Source organism: Gambusia affinis, linkage group LG21, assembly GCF_019740435.1.
Source record: "Gambusia affinis linkage group LG21, SWU_Gaff_1.0, whole genome shotgun sequence".
In the NCBI taxonomy this organism is placed as follows: domain Eukaryota; kingdom Metazoa; phylum Chordata; class Actinopteri; order Cyprinodontiformes; family Poeciliidae; genus Gambusia; species Gambusia affinis.
Window position 1 is genome coordinate 11,985,526 of NC_057888.1, and position 12,332 is coordinate 11,997,857.

At 36.6% G+C, this 12,332-nt stretch overlaps 1 protein-coding gene across 2 annotated transcripts in view; it reads right to left on the minus strand.

Moving 5' to 3' along the window:
* eya1 (EYA transcriptional coactivator and phosphatase 1) overlaps positions 1–6,938 on the minus strand; it is a 78,540-nt gene extending 71,602 nt beyond the window's left edge. For both annotated transcript variants that reach the window (XM_044104685.1, XM_044104684.1), the window contains exon 1: positions 6,767–6,938. The gene's annotated coding sequence lies outside the window, so the exon portion shown is untranslated. The remainder of the gene's footprint in view (positions 1–6,766) is intronic.
* Between the last annotated feature and the right edge of the window lie 5,394 nt (positions 6,939–12,332).

Sequence of the window (12,332 nt, forward strand, 5' to 3'; positions counted from 1 at the left end):
TTTTATTATTGATTTATTTGATCTCTTTGACAAGAATCTAAGAGAGTAAAAGCACAATTCATAGGTTGAAAATGCATAAATTTCACAAAAAGCTATATACTGGTTTTAATTTAACATTTTTGAAAAAAAAAACAAAAACATTTTCAGTTACAATAAAAAATAACAACTTACAAAGGATTGAAGTGAATAAGTTCAGAACAGTGATTTTCAGAATGAAAATTGTTCAGTCAATGATTTAAAAAAAGTCATTTTATAAATTAAAATAACATTAATCTGAAGCAATAAAATGCAGCAGTGTACAGGCTGAGAACAGAGTAAACCCCGAGCATGCACAGGGGATGTGGTCAGTGTAGGGATGTCAGAAGCATAATGGGCCGCTGAGTCATAGGTTATAAAAAGCTGTCATTAGGGATTTCTGTCCTCAGCAGCTCATCACACAGGACTTGTGAATTATTTATTACGCTGGAAACTCAAGTGGCCCGTTACTCAAAGATCGCCTAGTTTCCTGCACTTTGCTTTCCTTGGGCCTGTTTATTAAAAGCATATCATCTTCTTGTTGCAATTAAAGTCTGACCTATATCTGCTAGGGTGACTACTGCAGGTGTTTTATTCAACAGAGCATTCATTCGTACAGGAAGACAGATTATTTATATATATATATATACACACACACACATATATTCAATCTAAGGATAATAAAAAGATGCAGATGAAAAAGATAATGAGGCTTTCACAGGTCAATACTGATTTCTAGGTTTTGTTTCAGATTTGATCTGCTGATATCAACTTTGGGTGATTCCAAAAAAAAAATAATTGAGAACACTAAAACATAAAAGATTTGTAAAATGCTGCAGCCATTTTTGAAAAGAGGCAATGGTTTTAAATTCATCATTAAAAATAAGGAATTGTCCAAATGTATGCATAAAAGCATGAATTTGTTTTTTCCATTTGATTTTTTTCTAAACACAACATAGTGCATTAAAGCTTTTGGTCAATGTTTTTTATAGTCTGATAATGGAGGGAATTATAATCCAATTAATTAATGGGAATAACATATTTTTTGCATGTAACATGTCAATTGGAGAAACATTGACTGAGTTTGATTTTTGAATGGGTGATTGGTACACCCCTAAAAATAAGCCAGAGGAGGTCTACCACATAATAGACACGTTTAGCTGTTTTCCCTTCATGTGTTTTTAAGATGATCAAAATTATTAAACTCCTATGCAGCATATCCATCTTCTACTGTACAAAATTTGGGGAAAAAAAGTCAACTACTCCTTTAAATCAGCCTCACTTAATTGTTCCTCTCTTTTTTTTTGATATGAAAGTCAATGCAAATCAGCTCAGGCATTTTTCCTCACTTTGTTTTGTTCTCAGTATATGAAAATGGTTAAAAATCCCATGGGTCAGTGAAAACGATCCCCCCTCCACTCCAGTCGCCTGCTCTAAGTCAGCCAAAACATTCCAGACTTCAAAAGACGGCTTTAGCCTACCAGGGCCATTTCAGTGTCCCAACCTCCATGGCCCAGGAGGACTTGGTTATTTGGATAAATTAATTTCTGGAGTCTGCCTGAGTTGCAAAAACAACCTCCTGCCTGACAGCAAATTAGTCTAACTGGAGAAAAAACTAGAAAATATATCAGGTTAAAGAAAACATAGACTTCTTCTTTAGACCAACCTGATTTTTGTTTAACCGCTCCCCTACTTTGTTTATGATTGCACCTAGTTCTGGAAAATTTTAATATTATCATATAAAAATATCATGCAATACATCTGCAAACCAAGCTGCTGGCAGGAGAAGAGTTTCAATAGGCACCATCAGCACAGCGGCCATAAAACACACAGGCTGTGTACAGTACACAGCTTACCGCCTGTGTACCATAAAAGAGCCTGATGTGAAAGTTTAACAACTGTCAGTGGTATTAAAAAAACTGTTATAAAACTGAACTATCTTGACGACAAACATTTGTGAAGGAGAAAAAAATATGAATCTGAGAAAAGAGACTGTGAAAATAGGGAAAGGAAAATGGTTACGGAGGGAAAATTATGCAAACAGATGAAGACAATCCAGAATTAATGGTCCGCAACATTTTCAGGCACTCAAAGAGCTGTCCAAGGACACCATGGGGGGAGACTGCATGCCCCCCCAGTAATTGGAGGAGCATGTAACTTCAAAAGTAAGGAGAATAGACTGGAGAACTCGCCTCTGAAGTTAAGTCTTAAAGCAAACGTGAAGCACATGTAGTGTACAGTAGGGAATATAGTGCATGTGTGAATGAAAATCGCTCTGTTGAGGCCTAAGTCGAAGCAGTTTCGCTGCTTTTACAACTGACTTAGCTCTGAGCTGCAATCTTTTGATTACCGAGTTTTCTTCTCGAGTTGTTCACTTTTGATGCATAACGCTCTGAAGCTAAAACTATATATTCCATAATGTCAATAAATATTTCCATAAAATGCAGCATTCAAAGGATGTGAGATCATGGTATTAAAATAAAAAGCTATAGCATATTTTGACCGCAAGTATTAATAAATATGTCAATCACAGTGTGGGATTGTGACCACATTCCCACAAAACAGACGATCAAAGTCCAAGCAACAGTCATTGGACCATGCAAATGTCTATCTCTATAGGCATTTGAAATTCACCATAGAGTAAGTTAATTTCTAACATACAAATCTGACTGCAATGTTTCTCCTAACAAGTGCTAATTGTAGGCATTTTTTAATTTTTTTTCCCTCCAGGGGGTCTTTTGTGGGCTCTAGTGTCCCTTATATGACAGTACGCTGACAGGAAAGGGGGGAAGACATGCGGCAAATGTCGGTCGGGTCCGGGAATTGAACCCGCGACGGCCGTGTCGAGGACTCAAGGCCTCCAAATGTGGGTTTCGCTATCCCCTACGCCACCACAGCACGCCCAATTGCAGGGATTTTTAAAAGTGTATGCAATATTTAGAAAAATATATTCCCCCCGTTAGCACATACTTGTAAAAAAATAAACAAATGTTCTTCCACACTCTACCCTGGTGCATCTAACAAGTTACTAACATTTGGTTGGGTGTGACTAGTCAAAATGACACAACACTGTCCCTCCAGACAGGATGTGCACACATTGTGTCATGAGAAACAGCAGGGTATGCCCAGTCATAATGGTGCACAGTGCAGGCCAGCTAACCAAGCCAACCCTAAGTAATTAGCTAACACAAGTATAAGAAGCAAAGTATTATACAGAATTTGGAGGTTTGTTTAGAATTACTTGGCCCAAATAGTAAAGATGAAACACCTTTGTCTTATTTTAAAGAGACTATATATATGTGTACCACAATGAAAAAAAACAAAAACAAAAAAACAACAGTTAGCTTTCTCTTGCATTATCATAATTGTGCTGATAAATCTATAATTTAACAGCAGCAATGTAATAACTATTACAATCAGATTATGTTATAAATAAATTTTAGATTTTTGTGTTAATACTGCAAAAACCTGGTTCAGTTGTCCTTTTGGTTACAGAAAAGATATAAAAAAAGGCAATTGGTAGGCCCAATGTGACATCGATAGATTAATTCATCATCAGAAAATGAAATAATTACAAATCTGAAAGCTTTCTTTTGAACCATTCAAAAGAAAGCTGTGCAATGTTTCCTTAAAAACTCCCACCATTTTCAGTGTAGAAACATGTTATCAACAGCATGCACTTGGAAGTGCTTGGTTTTGAGATTAAAACAAACATTGCAAAATTAAGCAACTGATGATTGAAAAGACGATTTTCTTCATTATGCTGTTGTCCATGGTCGATTCTGGTCAGTGGTCCTCACCTTTAGGCCAGTTAAAGCGACTGCACAACCTTAAAATTTACAAATTTTTATGGATTTTTGTTTGTCCAACTTAACTTATTTTTGTTCTTCAATTATTAAGACACAAAATAATAGTAAGAACATATCACTCAAATTGAAACAAAACATAAATTGCTGCAACTAAGAAAAAAAAAAAAAACACTTGTAGGCTAGATTTAAATGTTGCCTGAAATAATATTACAACTGCTTACGTCTGACACTGGTTGCTGGACTACATTAGAAAAACAGAGACTGAATAATACAGACAAAGAAAACATCATTAGTGTATTCTGGTCCACTTTTTTAGGTTGTGATTGCTACACCACACAGTTTATATAACCATGAAGGCCTTCTCGCATGGCCTCCACTGAGAGGAAAGCCAACCTTCAGCAGCAAACCTCATCATAACATTTAATAAGGTGTACAAATTTGACAGCTTGATGAACTCACTTTTAGATACCAAAGAACAACTGATATCTGACAATGTTGCCTAGCAGGACAAAGAAAAAAAGTGAAACGGGGGAACACACTGGCTTAAAACAGAGGATCCAGTGAGTTGTGTGTGTTCAGTGCTGCAGAACAAGCAGAGAGGGCCTGCCTCTGCAAAGACTATAATCATGATGGCATATCTTTGACATAACCTACACTTCTGTCTTTATGATGTGCTTCAGCTATACATCATGAAAATGAGTCCAAGCCGGGGTAAAATGAAGACAAAGTGTATCATGTTGGAATGGGAAAAGCAGAGAGGAACAGAATCTTTCCAAGGACCTTTGGTCCAAGGGAAGAATGCCATGCACGCTTGAGTCAATCCAACATACACCATGTGAGAAGAAAATGTCCATTTTTAACCTGTTATCCATCACTGTCAAATGTGGTGTGCAGGCAGAGGGAAAAAAAGACATTATCAAACAGAAAAATGGCTGCAATCTTGGGCAGAATGGATGAGAGCAAAACCTACAACTGTTGTTAACTTAAGGCAAATGAAATTTTGACAAATGTCTCTTATGAAACTTGTACTAACTGCTCCTCATTTCACAGAGTGAAAACATGTTATTTAAAGTGAGTGAACAGCCATAACATAATGCACAGGTAAGTTTAACATTTTCTTGATATTTACTAAGGTTCCATAACATTCAGTATTGCTACAAGAAGGCAAATGTAAATACATAGAGCACATCAATTGTTTTAGGGGTTTGTTTTGCAAACAAAATTCTAATCAAATGCCCATTTTTATTAGAATTGGGCAATCTGTTACATGTGGTTAAGCATATTCCAATAGAGTTGAAATCTTTAAGCAGTCTCTAAAGAAGCACTTTACAAGGCTCCAGAAAAACCTGCATACCTGGAAGCACAATGCAGGAAACTGAAAAGATATAACTATTCACTGTGCTATTTTTGCAGGTGGGATTTTGTTGGGATGTTATATCCACAGTAAAAGCTTAGAGCAACTGATTAAATTTTGTATAAATGGTCCATAATGGCACATACTCACTATTCAGTCTATTAATTTGCTTCCTGTCAGAGACATAACTGTAGCACAATATCAAACTTTTGGTTTGCCAAATTGCCTGGTTTGACAGAAAGTGAGCAAATTTATTTCTTTACAATATCCTAATATTGTTTTTATTTTTAAGTACATTCTTACTAATAATTAACTCACATCATATTTGCAATACATTTCATCAACGGTTTCCAGAAAAGCACAGGCGTTAGTATTGAATTAGATTCAAAAGAGTAGCACATGGTTTCCATGACAACCAACAACACCACTAATATTTTCAATGCAACTTCTATTTAAAACAAGGAAAATCATTTGTTTCTATAGCATATGAAGATAGATCTGCAACTGCCATTTTTCTCACTTGCCTTCACTGTCTCCCTTCAAAAACGATTTACAGTTGAGAATACAAAAAAACTCAGAATACAATGTATCATCCACTCTTTTTCAATCAAATCCCCTGTTAGACACTGCTAGCACCTATCAAGGAGGAGATTAATTGTTTCACTAAAGCCTCCTTTCATATTTAAATAAATGGTACAAAAAAATGCAGTGTAATTGGTAACTGGACCCTGCTCATAGTCATTTTGGTTTGACTGCAAAAGCACCTGTGCTGAGAACTGGTGATGCATTTACATCCTCCTGCCCCCTCATCACCCAGCAGCTAGAGGGTGGTAGTAGAAATACAAGAATATGCACACCAAACACCAAAGTGTTGTTATCAGCATGTACAAAAACTCCAGTGTTTCTTTTACTACGTTTAACAAGAGAGCAATTGTTGAGCAAAAGTTGCTAAGTGTACCTCTGAGTTTCTGACCACATTTTTCTGAAAACAGGCTGAATAATTTTTGCAGTGTTTTAAGTTTCCATGTAAATAAATAAGCAATGCATAACATAAAAATAAAATTGAAGATTCCTCCCTAGAATTTGCAGAACATTGTATGAAACAAATGTGCAAGAACCCCTCTATAGGGATAAGGGTTGCATTCAGATGAACAATAATTAAAGGAGTCTGAAAACTGGATTTTAGAAGTTGACATTTGGGTTTAAGGCTGTTTTTATACTCAGTAGTACTCACTACCACTTTGTATAAGGCCCTCTAGTATCACCTATTGAATTATATTTTGGCCTTTATTATACAGCCCATATAACAGCAGATGAGTCTTAAATAAAGCTGCTTCCGTTTAATTTGCTACTTGGTTTATTTTTGCTCGTCACAAATCCTTCCATGACTTTAAACTCGGTGTCGTAGCTGTCCACCAGCTCCACCCGCTCTGTCTCCGCCCATTTTAAAAACGTCTCAATAATAAGCTGTCAATCAACGTCACAAATTTGACAAATTCCCAGAATCACAATGGTTAAAGCGGAGAGATGTCTCTGAAAATAACAGACCACAAAAAAAGAAAAAAAATGTGCTTTCAAATGCCCCTACCTTTTCACAAAAATAGCCGCTGCCTGTCACCGCATGCAACAAGTCTCCCTGTCTATGAACAAGAATGTCACAGACGCCTCCTTTTCCTCCTCCCTAGTGCTGGCTGGAAGTGGTCTCTGTGCGTATAAAACTCTAGTGTAAATGACCCTTAAAATAGGTATCATTGCTTACTGCGAAGTTCTTCTGGCAGCCGAGTAGGAGGAAGGTTACTGTGAATTGGAAAGATATCCGCGTGCGAGTGTGCGCGCGCGCACTGAGTATCAGATGTAAGCCGAATAATTATTTGAAGAAACGGACTTTTAATCTTGCATATATGTGCTTTTCTACACGGCGTATTTCTTTTTTACACCAACCTTATTGTGAGTATAAAAAAGTACATTAAATCGAACCGAGGAAGGCACAATGCTACTGAGGTATTATTGTAATAGTAATAACTTTTCATCTGAATTTGATTTAGAACGCCACCTATAGGCCCACATGCATATCCATAAAGTTATTCTCAGATAAAGTGAAATGACAGCAGTAAAGTAAAAACAAATACAAACATCAAATTTAACTATATTTTTAATGCCATATTTTAATGCAATTTATTATGTATACATTTCTAGATAATGATTCATGATTCGATCTATTTGTCAAAATTCATAATGTAGAAAGCAGGACAAACCTCGTGGCATCCAGAAAATAAAAAAAGCATAAACTAGTTATTTTCTAGAGGAAGTTAATCTTTTTTTTTGTTTTCAAGTCATTGTAATTTAAAATAGGAAAACATATTTTGCAGAAGCCTTGTGTGTTATAAAGACTTTGGTGTAAAGACATAATTTCAGTTTATTATTCAATGTGTGAAATTATGGTGTCAAAAGTGAAAGTTAAAAAAATGTATAATCACTTGTAAAAATAATATAGTATTTAAAGTTAAATACAAAAATGTATATGCTCTTTTAGTATGTAGCGTTTCTTGCAACAGCCCTTGAGCTATTTCTTTTCATCTTGTCAGGTTAGCTGCCCATTCAAATAAGGTTTGCATTACTGTATAGGCTCCTAAAGATCAGTTTGTCATCTTCTGAAACTTTCCTTTTTATACATGCAAATAGATGTATAAATCCAGTGACAATAAAAGCATGTTCTATTCTATTCTGATTTTGAGAAAGTACTATGGGAAAAATGGTCCTTTTGTGGTAGATCCATCATTCATACTCGCTTGAATCATCTCCATTTATAATCAGACAGGATGATTGGATGGACAGGCTCTAACAGCATCCAGCAATACATCACAAGGCAATTGTGATGATTTGTTGCATCAATTGACAATCATCTTAATCTCATTTGGCTTTGAAGATGCACTCAACCGAAGGTTCCAGTCCAAGCCTTTATTTCAGCTCAGCCAGTACACCTTCGGAAAAAAAGGAGAATGCAAGTGGATGGACGGTGCCACATATCCTTGAGAGCATTTTTTAATTTCTTGGTGCTCCATCTGTTGAAATGATAAAGTGCAGCCATTATGGAGTGCAACGAGATTAAATTAATCAGGTTTGTCCATTATACTGCCACAGGCTCTTCACAGATGATTGCAATTTTCTCTGTCAGGCCCATTATTGTAAGATGTGTTTAGTGGGCTTGATGCAATTAAAATGGACTTAATGTAAATTTAACAACACAAATAACACTTTTCTGTGTGTATGTTTGAGAGGGGGTGTGGCTGAAGGGTCCTGGAGTGCAACGGTAAACACCCACTGTAACCGTTTTTAACTTCAAACAAACCAGGGTGCTATTTGATTAGTCTGGACTCTGTGATCAATAACTATGTTTCATGTTTTCATGTTCTCCGTTATGTCAAAGGATCCGGTTGCACAGACCACCCTTGTCTGGATATCAGCTGTGAGGAACACAACACCTTGCACAAGCGTATCATGATGTCCATAGATCATTTGAACCTGGTGATGGGGGAGTTTAATGGAGTCGCTCTAATGAAAGCGTATAAAGTGCAAGCGTCTGAAACTCACGGTTCAGTACGGTAGGTGAGGCAGACCTGAGAGAATTTTATTAATTTCTCCCCCAGAGCTGATCTAATATCCTTCAGATTGGTTGCTTCCTCCTCCTGGATCGGGTCACCGCCACAGGACAAAGCCTCCAGGATGTGTGCTTAAACGGAGGAGATCTCTGCCTAAGCGTCAGAAAGCTCTTGCCGCCATTTACATGCGGGAATGGCGGAACTGTTACGCTAAAAGTGTCAGCTGCTTTTTATTCTCAGCACCTCCATAATGTCTGATTTATGGAACACAGTAAAATATAACAATGCACCAATGCTTTGTTTTCATGGGGATATCCGTCTTCACAATTCTTTTTTTTTCGTCTGTGAGTTTTTTATTTTTCACATATCAATCTGAAACCTCACATCAGCCACATCTGTTTTAGGTGATTTCACTAGATTTGAATAGCCTGAGCTTTAGGTTATTGTGGCTAAATGAAGAATTACCATAACCAATCAGGCAATGTGCTTTATTTTATTTTACGCAGAATCACAATTTGAGGGCAGATTTTTTTTTTTCATCTGTATCCGATTCCACATAACATGATACAGTCCACACCTACAGAAAAGCTCATGCACGCAACTTCTTGCAAATGTATTCTTTTAAATCTTTTTCATGTTTCGTCTTCAAAATTCACTGCTTTTCATTTTATTTTTTAGTGACAGACCAACACAAAGCAGTACATATTGTAAAATAAAAAAATAACATAAGTGTATTAGTTACAAAAATGTGTAGCTTTTTACTCTGTTTACAGTTAAATATTTTGGGTTTATGTCTACCAGGTGTGAACATAGGAGACAGTCCTGCTGGAAGATGAACCTCCAACATAGTTTCAAGTTTGCTTTATGTACCAGGTTTTCTTTCAGGATTGCAGTGCATTTTTGAATGATCCGTCTTAGTTTTCTGCCACTCAGGGGTGGGGGGTATGTTAATTTTTGAGTTTCATATGACAAGCGCACCTTTTTTGACACATTTGCTGATTCTCCAACATAGCTAGTGGCAAACCTTAAAACTTTATTTCCGTCATTAACCGTTGACTTTTTCCTCCTACAAAAAGGCAGACTGGATTGTATAATAACTATCTAACCTGAAAAGTGGATCCCTGCAGTTTCTCCAGACTTACCCAGTTGTTCTAGGCTGTTACTCTTCTTCATGCTTTTTTTTTTTTGCCTAACTTGTCAGTTGAGGTGGACAGGCATGGCTTGACTGGTTTGTAGTTTTGCCGTACTCGTTCTATCTTAAGATGACGAGGATATTGCCGTATAACCGAATCATACTCTTATTCATCCCGGACCTACTCAGGGTGTTCTGTCACATACATAATAAAGTTTGTTGAAACCTCCAAGGCCTTCAGAGAAAAGCTGTACTTTTACTCCGATTAAATTACATGTGATGTAATCTGCAGTATTGACTCATTCGGTGACTTCTAAAGGCCATTGGTGGCAATGAATTTACTTTAGGAGTATCAGAACAAAAGGGGGAGAAAAAACAGATACATTCACATAAAATCCCAAAAACATACATTTGTAGTTGTAACGGAAAAAAATGAATGTGAATATTTTACAATGCACTGGATAGTCTAGACTTAAAAAGATTAATTTGTGCCTTTTTTCCATAGATGTTAAGATTTATAATAGCTTGCGTGCCAGGCAGGTAACTCGAGGAGCAATCTACCAGCGTGTTTGTTTGACTCACAATTCACACACGGTGCATTCCAGAGGTTCGGCAGGCCAACAACAAGTCAATCAATCATATTCCCTGCTCCAGTAATTCAGGAGTTGTCACATTATCTCTTTTGTTTGCCACAGGACAGCAAAGCAAGCAAGAGAGAGAGAGACATAAAAAGAGCAGAGACAAGCAAATCACTTTTAAAACATGATACGGACCGTGGAACATTTTGTGCACTTTGCATACATCACAGAGGGATTCACGCATTGTCACAATTTTGATGAATGAATTAAAAAAAAAAAAAACAGGGATCTGATAATTTATCGACATGGTTGTTGTAATAAGGGTCTCCAGAATGTTTTTTGGAAGATTTTTCTTTCCAAGCTGGCTCTGATCAGTAATTTAGAGAATCATTTTGGTTAAAATTTTTTAATAACAAATAAAGGTTTTCAATAAGCCTTGGCCCACTTTTCCAACAATAATAAGCGACTGCCATTAGTCGGCATGTATGTGCTTGACTTGCCAGAACCCTGAATATAAAAGTATAAGTAACAACCAAATTACTTTGATTCATTGCTCTGGTTTGTGATATGGCCTTGAGGTGAAGGCCTGTCCGGTTGCCAAATAAAATACGGCTGTAGGTATGTAGAAAAATGCACTTCAGTGTGTCCACTATCAGCGGTTATGGTTAGGAAAAATTATGGTCGCAGTTTGCAAGTGGAGCTTGAAATAATGAGCAGTTAACTCTAAAAAATATGTTTAATGTAAACACTGAAGCATGGGTATCAAATCCCAAAATCTACAGCCAGGAGAAGTTCCCCTAAATGGATTGGGTCTGTTTTTAGTGGATTTATTTTTTCAAAATTAAATGATAAAAACTAGCATACATTCATTTTTATTACTATTACTGTTTAGGTTTTAACCTTCCCAGAGCTGGCACTGCCCTTACTGTGCTCTCCATGTTAATTGACACCCCAAGGCAAAGCCTATACACCAATTTATATTTTTACTGGATAAAATTTAAGGAAATTTAAACTTTTAATTTGAATACATTTTCTTAGTCATTGTAATCCAAAGTTAAACCAATATTATATTCAAGAAAATCTATGGGTTCACAATTAGTGGCACCTCTAACAATTCTTATAAATTCAGCTGTGATGTAGCTATACTTTACTTTCTAAAGCTGATGAGGAACCTATAAAAATTATTCAGGGATTATTCAGGTTATACTAACCTGAATAATCCCTGCAATGTTTTTGATGTGACACAGATGCCCATTTCTACCCAGTCTTCAAAAAGGGAAAGATAATCCAAACCTTTTAGCATTCAAATCTTGTCATTTTTGTTGGCTGGTTTAAAGGCAATACTTGCAATATTTTAACGTCATTATATTTATTATAGCATAACAGCTTTCTCAAGGGATTGTGGGTATATTATGGTACTTTGTGGATGTCATGATAATGGTCAGGATTTAAACCAGCATTAGAATTGTTTTGGTCATTACAGGCGTTTCTTGATTCCACTAGATTACTATTGTATATTTGCTATTCTACTTCACTGAGAAGCCAAATTGTAAATGTATCAGCCTATTTCTAATAACCACTCTTAAAGAAAGAAAAGAGAACATATTGCACAATGTGGGTGGTGACTCTGGCTCAGGAGGTGGGAGTTTGTCCACTAACCAGTGAGTTGCGAATTTGAAGCCTATGTCCATCTGTCTTGATACTTTTTTGTAGGTGTTCTCTTGGGCAAGACACTTCACCTGGTTTGCCTTGTGGTGGCAGTCAGAGGGCCCAGTAATGCCAATTGTATGTCATTTTGCCCCAGGGCAGTGGGGGCTACATTGTAGTTCACCACCATCAGCACTT